A 21,542-nucleotide genomic window follows, 5' to 3' on the forward strand; every position below is an offset into this window, starting at 1 on the left:
GAACAATTTAGTATGCATCCTTCTAGATGCTTCTGTATATAAAATCTATACAATTGTAAGCAAATATGTATATTGTATATGTGCGTGTATATATATATATATAAAATACATTGTATATGTATGTATGGTATATATAGTTATGCATACTATACAATATATTGTTCACATATATAATATCTTTAATTAAATGGAATCTTAGATTTTTAACTGTTTTGGTAAGCAATATATCATAGATACCTGTCCAATACATATTGATATATCTAATTTTTTTTGCCAACAGTATGATATTTACTATATTAGTGTACTATATTTAACCAATTTCTTTCCTATTGATGAATATTTTCCTTTCTAATCTCTAAAAGGCTCAAGTTATAGCCATGTGGCAATATGTCACATGGCCATATGGCAATATATCATATGCTAATACCACAATATGGAATCATGCTTATTCAAGGTCAACAGGAATATCTCTCTTAACCTACTATGGCAGTAATATGTAACATAAGGTAATCGTGAGAATGACCGTCACCTTTGTCCTATCATGTAACCTAAACAAAGGAGTGACTGCCCAGTCATATTCACAATTCCCATCCACATTCAAGGGGTTTATACAGAACATGAAATCCTGGCTGTGGAAATCTTGAGGATCATCTTAGAATTCTTCCTGCCACACAAATGTAGCAGATAGAAACTCAAAGTGACTCTGGTGAAATACACATGTTAATAGGCTCCATCTCATTAGCAATGTAGGAAATGGGAACCATAGGGCTACAAGTTGGAAAGATTTTTAAGAAGGGAGGAATATGATTAGAAAAGTTTGAATACATTTTCTGGTTTGAAGATGATCATCTATGTGTTGAAAATTCAGATTTTTCAAAATGTCAAATAATTTTTCTATTACATCAACATTAGTCTCAGCATTTAGTTACTTATATTATATAAATAAATATTATATATTTATTTAAATATTATTTAATTATTAATTAATTAATGATTAATTAATAATTATAATTATATTATTATTCAAAGTATATAAATAAATATCAGAATAGTAAAAACCAATATTGAAATTATGAAATGTCTCCTGAACTTGGGGAAACAAATCAACATCAAACTTTATAAATTATTCTTCTAGGAAAATGTTACCTAAGTATTAAATAAACTTACTCATTTTCTAAATATATGGGCCTTTTCATACCGATGAAAACTCTGGCCTATTTTCTTTACTTTTTTTTTTTTTTAGATTTTATTTATGTATCTATTTTGGAGAAAGAGAGAGAGAGTGAGCACACATGAGCAGGGGGAAAGGAAGAGAGAGAATTTCAAGCCAACTCTGTGCTCAGCATGGAGCCCAATGTGGGGCTTGATCTCAAAACCCTGAGATCATGACCTGAGCCAAAATCAGGAGTTGGATGTTTAACCAACTCAGCCACCCAGGTGCTTCTGGCCTATTTCCTAGTTAACATTCTTCTACAATTGACAATGGAACATTTCTTTTTGTTTTCTTTACTTTTTTTTTCCTTTTTCTGTTCTTCTACATCTCATTAAATCTGTACACTCCATTCTCCTTTCTTTGGTTTTTAATGAAGTCAGCCCTTCCCCTTTTCAGTTAATCTTTTAAATAGAATTTCACTGATGCTGAAACACCCAATGCCTGCTGTTACCTACAGGCAAAATCCTTGCCACCCATGGGAAATGAATGAATTGAATATTTCAAACAAATAGACATAAGCAGTTTAACCTTTTTTTTTTTTTAAGCAGCTTAACTTTAGACACATTCTGACTTTGAGTTACTAATTCATTAGTTCTGATACATTCTTGATTAGGCTGAGTGGAACTTAATTACTTAAACCTGTTGACCAGCAGAATAGAAATGGTAGTAGATGGTTTTGTAAGGCAAAATTAAGAGCTGCCAAAGATTGTTCCTTTATTTCCTTTTCCTCAAATTATGTCTTCTTATGGGGTATAAAAACATTCACCACTCATTTTTGTGAATTTTATTTTAAACTTTTATTATTGAGGTTTCAACTGTAAATACTAGTGGTAGCAATAGCAATATAAACTCAGTGTACCCATTTCATCACCCAGCTTCAACAACATTAATTATTTGGTTGCTGAGGTATAGTTATATAAGAATAGAAGACAAACTCTCAATTCTTTCTTTTTAGGAGTTTTCAAAAATAAGTAAATAAACAAATAAACAAATAAATGAATATCACCAAAGTCCTCTATGATGTGTTTTTAGTATCACTATAAACTCATGAAATTAAACATACTTGATGGGATTAACTCCATTATAGCTTTTGTCTTAACTGATGCTCAAATTATTTCATCTTTGACCAGTGGACTCTTATTCAGGTTGTTTCCTGAGTATTTTTGGCTTTTTTAAAGATTTTATTTATTTTCCTGACAGAGATCACAAGTAGGCAGAGAGGCAGGCAGAGAGAGAGAGGGAAGCAGGCTTCCTGCCGAGCCGAGAGCCGATGTGGGGCTTGATCCCAGGACTCCGGGATCATGACCGGAGCCGAAGGCAGAGGCTTTAACCCAGTGAACCACCCAGCCACCCCTCCTGAGTATTTTTTGACATGACTCAGTAGTCTTTGATAGTTACTTTCTTTTCCAGTACTAAATGATGTTTCAAGCTCACTTTACACATTTCTTGTCCTATATCGAGAGCCAGCCATTTCTTAAAAAAACACAATATCCTTTTAATGTAAGTGGAAGAGATCATAATCTGGGCATTAAGGGTAGACTTTGCTATTGGGCTAGTCATTATTTTAAAACATTTGCAGTGTACAAAGATAGGAAAAAGATTCTAAAGATAAAATACATCCCTGATTCATATTGGTAATTATAATTCAAACTGAAGTTTATAAAGTTTTGTATTTTTTTTAATAACAGCATTGTTAAGATCTAATTCACATCCATACAATTTATTCTTTTAAAGTGTACAATTCAATGTTTTGTTTAGTGTGTTCATAGTTGCATAATTTCACCATAATTTTAGAACATTGTCATTACCACACAAGAAATCCTGTACACCTCCCATATCTCCACACTTCTTCCCCTGCTCTAAGCAACAATCAATCTACTTTCTGTCACTATATATTTGTCTATCTTGGATATTTTATATAAGTGGAATTATAAAAAAATGTGGTCTTCTGTGGCTGGATTCTGTTACATAGTATCAGAATTTCAAGGCTCAACCATGTTACAGCACAATTGGTGCCTCATTCCTTTTTATGGTTGAATAACATTCCATTGTATGGGTATACTACGATTTGTTTATTCATCAGTTGATGAATATTTGTATTATTTCCTCTGTTGGGCTATCAGGAATAATGTTGCTATGAATATTCATATACAGGTTTTATTTGAACATATGTTTTCATTTCTCTTAGATATATACCTAGAAGTACAATTACTATATTAAATGGTAACTCTATATTTAACTTTCTGAATCACTATCAGATAGTTTTCCAAACAACTGCAGTAATTTACATTCCTACCCACAGTGTTCGAGGTACTTGACAACGTTTATTACTATCTGACTTTTTTGCTACATCTAACCTGATGAGTGTGAAATGGCTTCCCATTTGGATTTGCACTTCATTGATGACTAATGATGGTGATCATCTTTCCATATGCATATTGACCTATTTTATATGCTCCCTGGTAAAAATCTATTTATATTCCTTAACTTTTTTTTTTATAATTGGGTTATTTGTCTTTGTATAATTCAGTTTTAAGAAGTCTCTGTAGATTTTAAATATATATTCTTTATCAAATATATGATTGGCAAATATTTTCTCCTATTCTGTGGTTCATCTACAATCAGACCCAAACCTAAGTGCCAGATTTTCCTGCCTCTACTATGGTGAACTCTATGGTCTAGCGCATGGCTCACTTTCTGGTCTTCTATTTAGAGTCCATAAATTCTAACTGAAATTTCCCCTCTACTTCACAACTCTAACTAAACTTTCAAAACAATGAAACCTTTTCTGGATGACCTCTGGACAAAATCATCTTTCACATATGTATCTCCTGTATATCTAACCTGGTCTTTGTATGTAGTTGACACAAGTAAAACTTACCTAATTATGGAATATTTTGCATGCTATTGACTCTGAGGACAATGAAAGTTCTGAAAAAGATCATATAAATGTGGCTTATGGGAGTCAGAGAAAATATCATGCTGAAAGATGTAAAACTTGAGCTAGAATCCTATATAAATTAGAGGTTACATCTTTTTAAATGTATTTACACATTCCAATGGTGAGCAGTATGCATCCTCCTGCCAACCTCATTTAGAGTGTAAATGTATTTTCTGAAGTATAGTCTTAAAAAGAATAAATACATAGCCTGTTTATATAAAACCTTATTAAATTACTTGCAGTCAATGTCTTTACTCCAGGTTCAGGCTTACTTCTCCAATTCTCAATCATGTTTTTTAAAGAGCCTACTTGGATGTTCCTGCACCTGATCCTATAACACTTAATCACCCTAGGAATATTGAATTATGCTTAGATTATCTAAGAATTGAAAATAGCCATCTAACTAAACCTTGTCCATTTACAAAGGGGAGATAATATAGCATGATCATTCTTTGGAGTGTGTTATCAGATTTGTCAGGCTTTCCAGAATCTTATCTTTTCCAATTTCCATTTTTGAAATAACTATTGCTCATTAAGACTTATCCCAAACTGATTCTGAATTTATATCTGCAAAATCTTTCAAGGTCCTGATATGTAATTTTTACAATTCAAAAGAAATACACTAATTTATGGCATCTAAGTTCTCTCCCACATCTAATCTTGCTTGAACTTCAAATACCCTTTACCATGTCTGTTCTACTCCTTCCAGAGTTGAAAAAGGAAATGAAGGGATCTGTCATTAGTAAAAAGATCAGTTACCTTTTTTAGGCTTCTTTTGGGAAGATGGTGGAGTAGGAGGACCCTAAACTCACCTTGCCCCATGGATCCAACTACATAACACTCACAGCTGTGTAAATAATCCAGAAAATGACTGAAAGACTGGTGAAATAAACTCCACAACTAAATATAAAGAAGAGGCCACATTGAACAGTGTCAGAGCTGTAAGTTTGGCCACTGGAGGGAAAGAGTTGCAGGCAGAGAATGATGAGAAACAGACTCTCATACTAGGAAGTCTGCAGGGGGAAGATAAATCCCCATAGCATTTGTCTTTGGAAATCAAATTTTGTGAGTTCTTACAGCCAGCAGGACTTGAAGCTTGGAAGTTTAAAAATCAGTAGTTTCAACTCTGGAGGGCAATAAGAAGTGGAGTCCCTGCCCCTAAAGAGATAGTACAACAAACAGCCCATGAAGATAAAGCTTAAATGCTGCAGTTTGAAAAATGCCTGAGGCATACAGGAGGGAGAGTTAGTTACTAATCTCAGAGTTCACTGAACTCTCCATGAACAAAGGCATTTGTTCTCCATGAACAAAGGCTTGGCAGATGCCATTTCCCCACCCTGAACCCAGCAAAATCAAAGAACCACCTGTGAGAACCACCAAGGCATAGTTATTCATTACCCAACTTTCTTACACTGTGCCCCACCCCACCCAGATGGACCTGTCTCAGTCCCAGCACTACAGGTCATCTCTCCCAGAAGAATGACACAAATCTTGCTGATCCTGCATCTCCTGACCTCCTTCAGAGAACATGCACACTTTCTTAAAACTGCACCTTACCCACACAAGCTTAGCAAAGCAGCCCTGGCTGACCATAGTCTCTTCAGCATCTGTGAGCCCCCCTCAGTAGCTGTATTATCCACAGACAGCTTGTGAGCATGACACCCACACTGATGAGTGGTTTGCAGAGCAGCCAGCCAACTTAGTCTCAGCAGCAGCAGCATGTCCCTTGTGGAAGAGGACCAACATGAACTTGTTAAAAGTATGCACCTCACCCACTATTTTCAAGAACAAGAGACATAGAGGATTTTCCTAAAGAAAGAACAGGCACAGAGTTGAAAAAAAAAAAAAAAATGAGGTGAGAGAGGAATATGTCCCAAATGAAAGAATAGGCTGAAATCACAGCAAGAGACCTAAGTGAAACAGAGATAGTTAATATGCCTGATAGAGAATTTAAAGAAATGATCATAAAGATACTCACTGGGCCTGAGAAAAGAAGGGAAGACATCAATGAAACATTTAACAAAGAGATAAAAAAGAACCAATCAATGATGAAGTACAGAATACTTGAAATTTAAAAAAAAAAAAAAACAGAGGGAATAAATAACAGGCTACATAAAGCAGAAAAACAAATTAGTCATCTGGAAGACAGAGTAATGGAAAGTAATCAAGCCAAACAAGTGAGAGGAAAAAAATTATGCAAAATGAGAATAGACTTAGGGAACTCAGCGATTCTTCAAGGGAAATAAATAATGCATTATAGGGAATCCAGAAGAAGAGAAAGAAAATTTATTTGAACACACAATAGCTGAAAACTTCCTGAATCCAAGGAAGGAAACAGATATCCAGTCCAAGAGGCACAGAGCTACGTCAACAAAATCAACCCAAGGAGTTCCATACCAAGACACAAAGTAAATAAAATGGCAAAAAATAGAGATAAAAATAAAATTTAAAAACAGCAAAACAAAAGGAGACAGTTATAGCAAAGGGAAACCCCCATTAGGTTATCAGCAGATTTTTTTGCAGAAACTTTGCAGACCAGAGAGAGTGCCATGATATAGTCAAAGTGAAAAAAGGGGAAAATATGCAGCCAAGAATATTCTAACCAACAAGGCTATCATTCAAAATAGAAAGAGAGATAAAGAGTTTCTCACCAAACAAAAACTAAATGAGTTCATAACCATTAAGCCAACCATGCAAAAATATTAGGGAGGATATTTTGAGTAGAACAGAAAGACCATAAGTGAAAGTATGAAAAGTAGGAAACAGAATCAGTAAAATAAATATATTTATAAAAATCAGTCAAGGAATCCACAAAAATAAAAGAATTTTTAATATGACATCATATACCAAAAATATATACAAGGAAGAGGAGTAAAGATTGGTTTCAGTTGTAAGCAGCAATCAATTTCACATGCACAGCCATCTGCAGAAGATATTGTATTCAAACTTAGTGATAACCACAAATCAAAAACAAATAATAGATATGCAAAGAATAAAGAGAAAGAAATCCAAGTATATCACTAAAGAAAGCCAGCAAACCATGAAAAAGTGAAAGAGAAGACAGGATCAGAGAAAAGCTACAAAAACAACCACAAAACAAGTAACAAAATGTCAATAAATACACTTCTATCAATAATTACTTTGAATGTAAATGGAACAGATACTCCAATCAAAAGACATAAGGATAGACATAGTGGATTAATAAAAGACCATGCTTATGATGCTTATGAGATTTATTTAATACCTAAAGACATCTACAGACTGAAAGTGATGGAGAAACATTTGTTATGGAAATGGATGTTAAAAGAAAACCAAGGTAGCAATAATTTAATTAAACAAAATTAATTTTAAAACAAAGACTGTAATAAAAGATAAATAAAGGCACCATATTATAATAAAGGGGAAAATCCAACAAAAAGATATAACAAGTGTAAATATTTATGCACCAAAACATGGGAAGACCCAAATACATAAATAGTTATTAATAAATGTAAAGGAACTAATCAGTTGTAATACCATAATAGTGGGGAACACTCCACTTACATCAACAGACAGATCATCCAAACAGAGAACCAATAAAGAAACGGTGGCCGTGGATGGCACACTGAACAAGGTGGATTTCAAAGATATATTCAGGGTTCATGGCTGGCTCAGTCGGTTAATTGTCTGCCTTCAGCTCAGGTCATAAACCCAGGGTCTGGGAATTGAGTACCACAATGAGCTCCCTGCTTAGCAGGGAGTCTGCTTCTTTCAGTCCCTCTGCCCTTCCCTCCCACTCATGCTATCTGTCACTTGCTCACTATCTGTCAAAAATAAATAAAAAAATAAATCTTTAAAGACTAAGTAAAATATATTTGGAACATTTCTTCCTAAAATAGCAGAATACGAATTATTTTCAAGTGCACGTAGAGCAGTTTCCAGGATCAATCACAGATTAGGCCACAAGTCTCAACAAATAAAAAAAAATATATTAACTTTTGAGCTCATACCATGCATCTTTTCTGAATACAGTGCTATGAAACTAGAAATCAACCACAGGAAAAATCTGGAAAGAGCACAAATACATTAAGATTAAATAACATGCTATTAAACAATGAGTGGGTCAACCAAGAAAACAAAGATCAAAAACTTTATGGAAGCAAATGAAAATGAAAACACAATTATCCAAAATCTTTGGGATGCAACAAAAGTGTTTCTAAGAGGGAAGTTTATAGCAATACAGGTCTACCTCAAGAAGCAAGAAAAATCTCAAATGAACAATTTAACCTTATACCTAAAGGAGCTAGAAAAAGAACAACAAACAAAACTCCAAACCAGCAGAAGAAAGGAAATTGTAATAAAGTTTACAGCAGAAATAAATGATATAGAAACTAAAAAACAGGGGTGCCTGGGTGGCTCAGTGGGTTAAGCCGCTGTCTTCGGCTCAGGTCATGATCTCAGGGTCCTGGGATCGAGGCCCACATCGGGCTCTCTGCTCAGCAGGGAGCCTGCTTCCCTCTCTCTCTCTCTCCACCTGCCTCTCTGTCTACTGTGATCTCCCTCTGTCAAATAAATAAACAAAATCTTTAAAAAATAAAGAAAGAAAGAAAAAGAAAGAAAGAAAGAAAGAAAGAAAGAAAGAAAGAAAGAAACTAAAAAACAAGCAATAAAACAGATCAATGAAACCAGGAGCACATGTTTTGAAATCATCAACAAAGTTGATAAACTTTTAGTCAGCCTCATTAAAAAAGTGAGAGAGAGAGAGGACTCAAACAAACAAAATCACAAATGGGAGAGGAGAAATAACAAACAACATTGCAGAAATACAAATGATTATAGGATAATATTATGAAAAAATACACCAACAAAATAGACAATATAGAAGAAATGCACAAATTCCTAGAAACATATAACCTCCCAAAACTGAGTAAGGAAGAAATATAGTATTTGCACAGACCAATAATCAACAATGAAATTGAATCAGTAATCAAAAACCTCCCAACAAACAAAAGTCCAGGACTAGACAGCTTCACAGGCAAATTCTCCAAAGTATTTAAGGAAGAATTAATGCCTATTTTTCTCAAAGTAGTCCAAAAATTAGAGGAAGAAGGAAAACTTTCAAGTTGGTTCTATGAGACCAGCCTTACCCTAATACCCAAAACAGATATAGAAACCAACAAACAGAAACTACAGGCTGCTATCTCCGAAGAACATAGGTGCAAAAATCCTCAACAAAAATACTAGCAAACAGGATCTGACAATACATTAAAAAAAAAAATCATTGACCATATTCAAGTGAGATTTATTCCCAGGAGCGTTTCAATATTTATGAATAAATCAACCTGTTCATCATACAAATGAGAGAAAGGATAAAAAACATGATCATTTCAATAGCTGCAGAAAATGCATTTCACAAAGTACAACATCTATTCATAATAAAAATCCTCAACAAAGAACGTTTAGAGGGAACATACCTCAACATAATAAAGGTCTTATATAAAAAACCCACAGGTAATGTTAGCCTAAAGAAGAAAAACTGAGATCTTTTCTCATAAAGTCAGGAACAAGACAAGATATCCACTCTTTCCACTTTTATTCAATATGGTACTGGAGGTCTAAGACATAGCAATCAGACAAGAAAAGAAATAAAATCCATTCAAACTGGCAGGGAGAAATAAAACTTTCACTATTTGCAGATGACATAGTACTATATATAGAAAGCCTGAAAGACCACCAAAAAACTACTAGAACTGTTAAGTAAATTCAGTAAGGTCACAGGATACAAAATCAATGTACAGAACTCTGCTGCATTTCTATATATTAACAATGAAGCAGCAGAAAGAGAAATTAAGAAAACAATTCCATTTACAATTGCACCCAAGATAACAAATACTTAGGAATAAACTTAACCAAAGAAGAGAATGACCTGTACTCTGAAAACTACAATACATTGATGTGCAAAATTAAAGATGACCCAAAGAAAAGGAAAGAGATTCTATTTAATGGATCAGAAGAACAAATATTGTTAAAAATTTTATATTTCTCAAAGAGATCTTAGATTTAAGGCAATCTCCATCAAAACACCAATAGAATTTTTCACAGAATTAGAACAAATAGTCCTAAAGTTTGTATGGAACCACAGATGACTCCAAATTGAAATCTTGAAAAAGAAAAATAAAACTGGAGGGATAACAATTCCAGACTTCAAGTTTTATTACAAATCTGTATTAATTAAAACAGTATGGTACTGGCACAAAGATAAACACATAGATCAAGAGAATAGACTAGAAAGCCCAGAAATAAACCCACAATTATATGGTCAACTGATCTTCAATAAAGTAGGAAAGAATATGCAATGGGAAAAAGTCTATTCAACAAATAGTGTTGGGAAAACTGGGCAGCTACATGGAAAATAATAAAACTACACCACTTTCTTGCACTATACATAAAAATAAACTCAAAGTGGATTAAGGACCTAAATGTGAGACCTGAAATAATAAAATCCTAGAAGAGAGCACAAGCAGTAATATCTACCACACCCACCATAGCAATGTCTTTCTTGATGTGTCTCCTGAGTCAAGGAAAACAAAAGCCAAAATAAGATATTGGGGCTATATCAAAATCAAAAGCTTCTGCACATCAAGGGAAACAATCAACAAAACTAAAAGATAGTATACTGAATGGAAAAAGAAATTTGAAAATGACATATCGGATAAAGGGTTAATATCCAAAATATATAAAGACTTTATACAACTTAACACACAAAAAGCAAGTATTCCAACTAAAAATGAGCAGAAGACTTTTTTTTTTTTCCCAAAGAAGACATACAGATGGCAACAGATACATGAAATCATGCTCCAGATCACTCATCACCAGGGAAATCCAAATCAAAACCACAATGAAATATCACCTCACATTTGTCAGAAAGGCTAAAATCAAAAACTCAAGAAACAACAAGTGTTGGTAAGGATGTGGAAAAAAAGGAAATCTCAGGCCGTGTCGGTAGGAATGCAAACTGGTGCAGCCATTGTGGAAAATAGTATGGAGTTTTCTCACAAAGTTAAAAATACAACCACTCTACCATCCAGTAGTCTCTCTCCTGAATATTTATCTCCAAAAGACAAAAACACCAATTCAATGGGATACATGCACCTCTATGTTTACTGCACTGTTTATAATAGCAAAATTATGGAAGCAGTTCAAGTGTTCATCAACAGAAGAATAGATAGAGAAATGACATATACACAATGGACATAAAAAAGAATGAAATCTTGCCATTTGCAACAACATGGATGGAGCTAGATAGTATAATACTAAAGTAAGTCAGTCAGAGAAAGACAAATACCATAATACTTTCCTCATATGTAGAATTTAATAAAGAAAACAAATGAACAAAGGAATAAAAAAGAGAGAGATGCAAACCAAGACACAGACTCTAAACTGTAGAGAATAAACTGTGCTCACCAGAAGGGAGGTGGGTGAGGATAAGAGTGAAATAGGTAATGGGGAATAAAGAGTAAAAGCATTGAATCACTGTGTTGTACACCTGAACTGTATGTTAACTAACTGGAATTAAAATAAATCTTGATTTAAAAAAAAGAGCAGTTAAAAAAGCATATAGTTGAGAACCGGATAAACGAGGGGTGTGTGTGTGTGTGTGTGTGTGTGTGTGTGTGTGTTGTTTGTTTTTGTTTTGTTAATTCAGGCAGTCCCACCATGTAACTAACTTTAGGCAAAGCTCACAATCAGTATTGACTATTTCCTGATGTATATAAAGAGTCAGGAATAGGCAGCTCATAGATCCTTCTTCCATGTTTGTCCTCAGAAAATGTACTTCCCACTTTCCAGTTTAGTCACATCCCTTTTTTTTTAAATTTTTTTAAAGATTTTATTTATTTGACAGAGATCACAAGTAGGCAGAGAGGCAGGCAGAGAGAGAGAGAGGAGGAAGCAGGCTCCCTGCTGAGCAGAGAGCCCAATGCGGGACTCGATCCCAGGACCCTGAGATCATGACCTGAGCCGAAGGCAGCGGCTTAACCCACTGAGCCACCCAGGCACCCACGTTAGACATTTCTAAATCAAAAAGATTCAAGGCACTACAAAGCGTGCCATTTCTTGAACAAAAGCCAAGCTATTTATTCTTCATCTAATCAATACCAGTATCCAGACCAAAGGAAATATACTGCTTAATAGGCCATATACAACTCCTTGAACTTGACAAATGTAAACAGTAGTAGTAGTAGAGTGGATTCATCTTCTAAGAAGAGAATTTACTTGAACAACATTTTGAGTGACATGTTTAATTTTCGATTCTGGTGAAGTGAGATGCCGCAAGGAGTCAATGTCAGTAGATGGAAGCAATGTGGAGAATGTACTCGCTGCCATTTTGTATGATATAAACATCCTAGATATAGGTATACAATCATAAGTTAAGAAGGAATCAGTGGGAAATTGTCAAAATTTTTAGTAAACCCCAATTTTAACGCCTTTAACACTCACTACTATTCAGGTTTTAGTTATATAAACCATCTGTGAATAATAATACACCATATGAATAATATATGTAACAGCACTCTTTAACTGAAAACATTTTACCAACGTTAGTTACTATACCTCTTAACCTCCTAGGACAATGGAATCCGTGATATTTACATATCAATCCATGGTCCACACATTAAGCTGCTTGTCAGCCTCAACTTAAAGTATTTTTCCTCCTAACTTTAATTTGCCTCCATCCAATTAGAAACAATCTTATTTTTTGTACATTCCTTCTAAACTCATCATGGTCTCTGTTCTAATATTTGCCACAGTCTACAGGTATTTGATTTGTTTATGTATATGTTCACTTTCCATATAAGACTCATAAAACCTGGAAGGCAGTTCCTATATCCTGCTCATCTTTGTGTAAGCTTCCCAGCTACTTCTCTATACTGGGAGTTTTCACCTAGCTGGTATTTAACTAATTTTTTTAATGATTAAAAAAAATGTTGCTCATTATGTCAGTTATATTTTCTGATGGTGCTACTTATTTTCTGATCCTTAAAGTGAGAAAATTATGCAACCCACCCTTCTCCCTATAAAACATATGGTTATCTACGAGGTGGACACATGCAACCAGATTTATTTTGTGCCTTTTTCTCAGCTACACAGGACATTCCCTCCTGCAGTTCTTAGGGTGATACTTTCTCTCCATGCTGCCTGTGGTAAGTGGCAAGCAGCGCTTTTCCCTAGTGAGAAGGAAGTCAATAGGCTGTATTTTACTGTGACAGGTAGGCCATTTGACTTGAGTCTTATTACACTTGATGGCTACCTTTAGGGAATGTCTTTTTCAATTGTTTATTTTCCAAGCCTCTTGTCAGTTCAAACTATAGAAAACAAAAGGGGTACCCACATTTCACTAATCTTCACATATCTGTACAGTATGGAATTTATGGAATTCACTTCATCAATCCTGGGCCCAAGAAGATACTTCAGTCAAATAAAATCTAGAGATATTTACTGAGTACCAATAACTTTATGAAAATGATATAAAAATTAATAAGCTCTAACAGCCCACTCATGGATATTATATTTAGGAGATAATAAGTACATACAGAAAAATTTAAAATTATCTGAAAAAAAAATAGAAGATTTAAAAAAGCCAAAAAATATCCAGTTTGGGTAAGGTTTTAGTAATGGGCACTCATTTCAGGAAGGCAATTTGGCTGTACTTGTCAAGCCATTTACTGAGTTTTTCAAAGGGGAAACTATTGACATTTCAGCAAAGCAAACATTATTGCAAAGAACTGTTGCAAACATTACCAGAGGTTTAGTATCCCTGCCCTTTGGAAGCTGTCATTGTGACATCCAGAAGTGCCCTCCTTATATTTCCAAATGCCCTGGAATAGCACCCCCAGTTGTGAACAAACTGTATCAGTCAAAATAGGCTAGGTTTTGCTATGTGACAAATAGCCTCATATCTCAGAAGCTTTATACAACAAAGGTTTATTTCTCTTTTATCCTACATATACATATGCATATACAAAGCAGGTCAAGAAGAATGTTCTGCTCATTATAATGACCAGGGACCAAAGCTGATGAGGCTCATACAATACGTACATGGGCAATAACTATGACAGTAGTGACCATGCAAGGGTGGGTATGTTGCAGAGAAGGGAGAGTGGAGTACAGGTATTGCAGGTGCAGATGTCAGAAGGAGTCAACAAAGTGCAATTCTTTAATGGTGTTGGCAGAGCTTAAATCCCTGCATTCTATGGACCTTCTTTTGCTACATGAAAAAAAGAAGGTTAAGTGACATAAAGAAAACCACCAAAAAGCCATGTATGTAGGAAGCACCCTGCCAATCAATATAGGTTTAAAAAAATACTCTGAATTAAAAAAGAAACCTCCAAAGTTGTCTATTCCATTTGATGAAGGAAAAGAAGGGTACATGAACTCTTAAAAGATTTCTTGAGCTAAGACAATAATCCCAACTGGTCTATAACTCAGTTTTGGCTTGGTCCTGATGTAAACTGATCTTATTATAAATGGGAAAACCCACCCTTTCAAAGATGCTTAATAAACAGGAGATCAAAACAGGATGTTCAAGATACACTAAAGAAAAAAGGGGAAAGAATGGAAGACACAAGAAAAATAAATGGTACATTCATGATAACATCTGGAAATATATTATCATGGGGCATATAAAAGTCATGACCAAATATTGCTTGACAAATTTTAAAAATTTAAAAAACAGTCAATTCTATCAAGTAGGAGCTCAAAACACAAATAAAAGAATTTGCATGCAAGATAACTAAACAGTAGGAAAAGATAAAATATAAGTTGTCAGAACTCAACTGAAGCAATGAGAGAAGAAAACGAGAGTATCAAAGGATTTTAAGTACAAAAGTAGAGGAATACAAGAGAGAACAGACATTGCAATAAATACATTAAGGAGCAAAGCTAAAATAAATAAGAAAACAAATGGAAAGAATTTGTAAGAAAGTTAAAGAAGATTCAACAGGGTATATATTTGGAATCCTTGAGAAAAAAAAAAAAAACAACAAATACTAAAGAACAGGTCCATATTGGCAATGGCACAAGAGGAAGTCCTGTAATGGTTACTTTGCTGACCCCACACCAGACTCCTAGGGCACAGGTGAGGTGTTACAGGCAGCATGTCACGCTGCCTTGTCATTCTCCACGTGTCGATGCTACAGCCCATTGCTCTCTTGTCACTGCCCTTCCCAAGGTCTATGGAAGTAATGACAACATCAATAAAGAGAGCCCATTGCTAGCTGCAGAAAAATATGTGGAGTCTATTTCTCGTCATGAAAAGGCAAACATAGCTTTCTAAATCCCTGAGCTGACATGGCCTGGATAGGTCCATTTATCATTGGAATTGCAAATGGACTATAGCACAAAGCAGCTACTGCTCATTCTAGAGAGAGGGAAAAGAGAGAAACACGTGAAAGTATGAAATTCCAGCAGAATATGGACGAAGGTGTTACTCCTCAGGCATCTCCAACTCTCTACAGTGGAATTCAAAAGCCCAGGTCCTTTTTATTTTTATATTTTCCAGGAATAGAATGGAGGCTTCCCACAAAGACATACCTCCAGAAACTAAGGGGGAGGGTGGTTATACAAACCTATTTTTTAGATGTAGCAATAGAGTAAGCCAACAGAGGCAAGCTTTAGAAACAAAGTTCCAAAAGATGATCAAACACTTACAAATAAGCAGATAACCAAAATTGTATATCTAAAGAGGCATGTGGCATTCCTTGAGGTTAAAACTAAAAAATGGTCAGTCCTCAAAAAGGCCCAATAAAAAAGGAACCATAGATGTTGATTTTCTAGGGAAAAATCAGAGGTATGGAGCTTGTAATAACATGTAAAAACACATCATCAATCTAGCAGAAGTGTGAAGCAAATATAGGGGTTATCCAAGGACATGCTGATACCCAGTCTTATTTAATTTTCCATCTCTAAAACTTCCTTAGAGGAACATTCCTCTTTTGATACAGAGAGAGAGAGAGAGCGAGAGAGAGCGCACAAAAATGCAGAGTGGCAGGCAGAGGGAGTGCTCCCACTGAACAAGAAGCCAGTCATGGCACAGGATCTCAGGATTCTGAAATCATAACCTGAGCCAAAGGCAGATGCTTAACTGACTGAGCCACCCAGGCACCACAAGAATGTTCTTCTTGAGGTGTTCTGAAAGGACTTATATTTAAGTAAAATAGAAGAGCACATAAAGGAGGAAAAGAAGGGAAATAATGTAGTTCACACACAATAACAAAGTTGCCTTGCCAAGGTACTCCCCAGAAGTGTTAGTATTTCAGAAGAAAAAGCAGACCCCTGCTTTATATTCACACATATTTTCAGTGTATTTGAAAATATATTCATATATTCAGTGTATCTGATTTGGTAAAAACTAAAGTCTTAGCAGTTCAGTTTATCCTATTGTAAACCAAATAGCTACTAGGAGATCTTTAAAAAAAAAAATTCTTTTCTTAGGGTTAAAATGTATTAAAATGTATTTTATGTACTAATCTATAATATCATAAAGGGTCATTCAACATCCAATTTTTAATGAAAGCCTAGGGCTATCTGTAATCATTTTGTTATGCAAATTTCATTCATTCATGTGATATGTTTAAATTGCATACATTTCTAGATTAAACTGCATGTACCACTCTTTGAGATTCGTTAACCATAAAGATTACATTAAGACTAACAGAACTCTTTATATTTCTATTTTATAAAGAAAGAAACAAATGATTAGTTTTTTTCTTAATTATCAGTTCACATAATTAATCAGGATGCCTTGGTAAATTTAACTTTTTTGGTTGTGTAGTGCATTATTTTGGAAAATATGCAATGAATTATCCTTTTGTCTTCAATGATGAATGAGTGAAAGTAACATTAATTGACTGTATTTGGTGGCAAGAAAACAATAAAATAATTAATTGTACCTTAAAAGGCATAATTCAGATAAACATTCTTGAAACAAAAATAAGTGTGTTTGTGTATGTGTGTGTGTGTGTGCATGTGTGTGCACACATATGTATATCTGTCTCTAAAATATGGTCTTACATAATATATAATAAATTATATACAACAACACAAGTATATAATAGTATGTATATCATTGTTTATGCCTGGAAAACTGAACTAGAATAGTCAACAAATATATATATCCTGGTAAAATGTTATTGGATTTCAACAACTTGGAAGAGATAGAAAGGGAAGGAAGGAGAAAAATCACACGGGCATCTAGGCAAAAAATCTAGTCACTTATGCAAGAGATTAAATTGATCTGGCCTCAGAATATTCCACAACAATATTCAATGTCAGAAAATTGTGGAGGACATAAACTTCTTAAGGAAAAAAAAGTGCTGGAGTGCCTGGGTGGTTCAGTCAGTTAAGCACCTGACTCAATTTTGGCTCAGGTCATGATTTCAGGGTCAGGTTATCAAGCCCTGGGTCAGGCTCCATATTCAGCAGAGAATCTGCTTGGGATTCTCTCTTCCTTTGCCCACACCCCCCTCACAGTGCATGCCCTCATAAATGCACTCTCTCCTGAATAAATAAATCTTAAAAAAATAAAAAAAAGAAGAAGAGGAAGAAGTAGAAAAGAACATATTTCTAAAATACAAATAAAGAAATGTGTCAAAGTACCTCCTTCCCCACATCCTGTCCTTCCCCTACCAAAATAATAACGTCCCTGAATTAGACAATTTCTCAGGGAAATTCTAACAAAACTTTTTATTTTGTTTTATTTTATTTTTTTAAAGATTTTATTTATTTGTCAGAGACAGAGGGAGAGAGAGCGAGCGAGCACAGGCAGACAGGCAGGCAGGCAGAGGCAGAGGGAGAAGCAGGCTCCCTGCCGAGCAAGGAGCCCGATGTGGGACTCGATTCCAGGACCCTGGGATGATGACCTGAGCAGAAGGCAGCTGCTTCACCAACTGAGCCACCCAGGCATCCCAACAAAACTTTTTAAAAACAGATAATCTCAAAGGTATTTTAATTGTTCTAGAATACAAAGAAGGAATGCTTCCAAATTATGTTTATGAAATGGGTATAAAATGGTCCCCAAAGTCAATAAGAATTGCACAAAAAGAAAACCATCAATCACATTTGAAAAGTTCACCAGAAAGCACTAATAATTCAGTGTTGGGCTATATGGAAATTAATAGTCTTCTTGTTTTCTAACAACCACAGGTCAGAAGATACAACAGAAAGAAAAATTCCTTATTTTCAATAACAGCACAAAAGATAAAGTGTCTGAGAGGAAATGTGTGAGATCATTATAAAAAAGACTTTAAAATATTACAAAGGAACACAAAATAAGACACGAACAAAAGAAAAAGCATTCCATGTCCTTGCGTAGGATGACTCAACATCATAAAGCTGTCAATTCTCCCTAAATTAATCTACAATTTTCACACAAGTCTAATAAAAACGTCAGCATCATTTTGTCAGAATAATCAAGCTAAGTCAAAAGTTCATGGGGAAAAATAAACATGTAAAAATAACCAAGAAAATCTGGAACAGGGGGGAACCTGTCTCCAAGTATTAACACATTACAAAGCTTTAGTAATTAAAATATTATGATACTGGCACATAAATATATAGACAAATCATGGAGCAGAACATGAAGTCCAGGAATAGATACGCATCTATACATGGTATTTTAGAAAGCGGGGCATTTCTAACAGGTGGGGAAAGATGGATCATCTAAAAAATACAGTTGAGAAAAATGGATTGGGGGAAAGAAAATGGGAAAAAAAAGCTGATTCCATTCTAACATCTAATAATAGGATAAATTCCAAATATATTAAAATTTTAAGTGTTTAAAGAAAGATCAAAGTACCAGTAGAAGCCATGAAAGTAGAAGGTCTTTCTAACTATGATGTGAATCTCAGAAGCTATAGAAAGAAATATAGCTAAGTTCAATTAAATGTTTTTAAAATGTTCATGGTAAAAAATGTAATCTAAGTTAAAAGGTAAATACCAAATTATGAATTTAAAACACAGACTAAAAGTTAATCTCTCTAGGGTATAAAAAATTCTTAGAAGCCAATGAGAAAAAGACAATTCAATTCAAAAAATGAGCAAAAAATGGGGACAGTTCATAGAAAAAGAAGTATGGATTGTCCCTGAGCATATATTAAGATCACTAATAATAAGAAAAAGTAAATTAAACCACTTTTACCTATCACATTAGCAGAGATCAAAGTTATTAAATTCATTGTTTGAGGGAATAGGATAGAGAAAGAGATCTCACGCTTGTTGATGAGAGTGTAAGTTGGTACATCTGTGAAGGGCAATTCAGTAATGTCTATCAAGTTGATAAACACTATAGTCTTTCAGATATATATTCGAAGATACATGTTTGAGATATGACGTATGTACAAGGTTATTTACTGTAACACTATTTGTAATACCAAAAGACCGGAAGCAGCCTAAATGTCTATTAATGTTCATGAATATGAGACCACTTAAATCCAGTATAGTACAGTCATACAATGGAATATTACAGAGCCCTAGAAACACATAGAGAAGCTCTTTACATATTGGCTGAAATGGAATGACCTTTCAAGTCACTGGAGGAAAGAATATACACATAAACATGGACATCTCTGAAAAGAGATACAAAAAGTTGATAGAAAAGTTGATAAAACTGATTGTGAAAAAAGTTGATAAAACTGTCTGTGTTAGGGAAGGAGAAGTGGGTGCCTGGGGGACAAGTGCCTGGGGGACACTTTTTAAGACTTTTGCATTTTTAAAATTTATAAATAAATAGGAGCGGTCATAAGGCTTTGTTCATAAGTGCCAAAATGATCTAAAGAGATTATATGTAGTTTAAAATATAATTAATTAATTAATTAATTAATTACAGTAGACAGAATGAAATAAAGTTATCTGTTGACCTTCCCCTACTATCTTTCCAGCAAAATGCACATGCCTTCCCACAATTATACTTTTGCCTGTTTTTATTAACCTCTATCCATATCCTCAGATCCTACTATTTCATTTATCTAAGATGAGTCAACATTTATAATAATTTTCCAATCAAAGTTATATCTCAATCTCATTTCAACAACTCAATTTCAACATGTGCTATATGCAGTAACAAACCTGAAATCATTTACTTCAGGCAATCATAAGCAAAGAAGCACATCTTTTGGAAAGTACTTTAAAAAAAGTAGTTAAAATCTTGCCTATTGTTTGGAAAATGTGTCATAGGCCATTTTAATAATGCTTGTTTAGAGAATTAAATATGCCCTCTCCTGGCATCTTTAACTGTAATATGCACAATGAAGAAGGTAAGCTTTTAGATAAAAGATTACTTAATAAAGTCACACGTTAGATAGTCATGCTGTCCATAGAGATGCACAAGTCTATATATCAAGATATGAGAAAATATTAAAATTTATATTTTTATCATTTTTATCCTCATAATGTATAAAGTAATGTGTAATTTATAAATAATAAGTAGGCATGCATAAATGTTATTGTGTGCTTAAACATTTTTTGTGTGTGTGCTCAACCTTTTTATCCATGAAAGTGTATAATTAAAATATTTGGTAATGCTGTCAAATTATCTTTTTTTTTTTTTCACATAAATAAGGAGAAATCACATGCACTATAGAATGCTGAATCAAGGGGTGCCTGGATGGCTCAGTGGGTTAAAGTCTCTGCCTTTGGCTTAGGTCATGATTCCAGGGTCCTGGGAACGAGCTCCACATTGGGCTCTCTTCTCAGCAGGGAGCCTGCTTCCCCCTCTCTCTCTACCTGCTTCTCTGCCTACTTGTGATCTTCGTCTGTCAAATAAATTAATAAAATCTTAAAAAAAAATGAATGCTGAATCAAGCATAGTGAACAGCAACAACTACAAATTGTGAATTTCTAAGTGAAATGCTATTAAATTCACTTGGCACAGTGCTAACGGAAAAGAGATATATAGTAAATAACAGAACTTTACAGTTAGGAAAAAGTGTTAGGTATCACCTATTCCAAATATCTTAATTACAAGCATGAGATAAATACAGGCTAGAGAGAATAAATAATGTTCTCTATGTCATATGACTGACTCATTGTGAAAAAGCCTGTTATAGAACCCAAATTTTCAAACCCTCTGTCTTACTGGAAAACGCATAGAAAGAAAGAGAGAGAGAAAATGAAATGGACAGTGTCTTTGAAATTAAACAGCAGGCCAATCTATGTTCTCATTATTGTATTTTTTTCCCATTATTTTCTTTTCACCTATTTATCCATACCTTTATTTTTATCTTTTTGTAAGCTTTCCCAAAATCACATCCCATTGTAGAAAATGGAAAGGTGAGTTTATTTTTTATCATGCTAATTTTTAAGCCACTCTAAAGGAGAAAAATTAAAATCTGAAGTTAATCTTGTTCTCACCCA

Source organism: Mustela putorius, unplaced genomic scaffold (genome assembly GCF_011764305.1).
Source record: "Mustela putorius furo isolate JIRA1106 unplaced genomic scaffold, ASM1176430v1.1 tig00003944_pilon_pilon_pilon, whole genome shotgun sequence".
In the NCBI taxonomy this organism is placed as follows: Eukaryota; Metazoa; Chordata; class Mammalia; order Carnivora; family Mustelidae; genus Mustela; species Mustela putorius.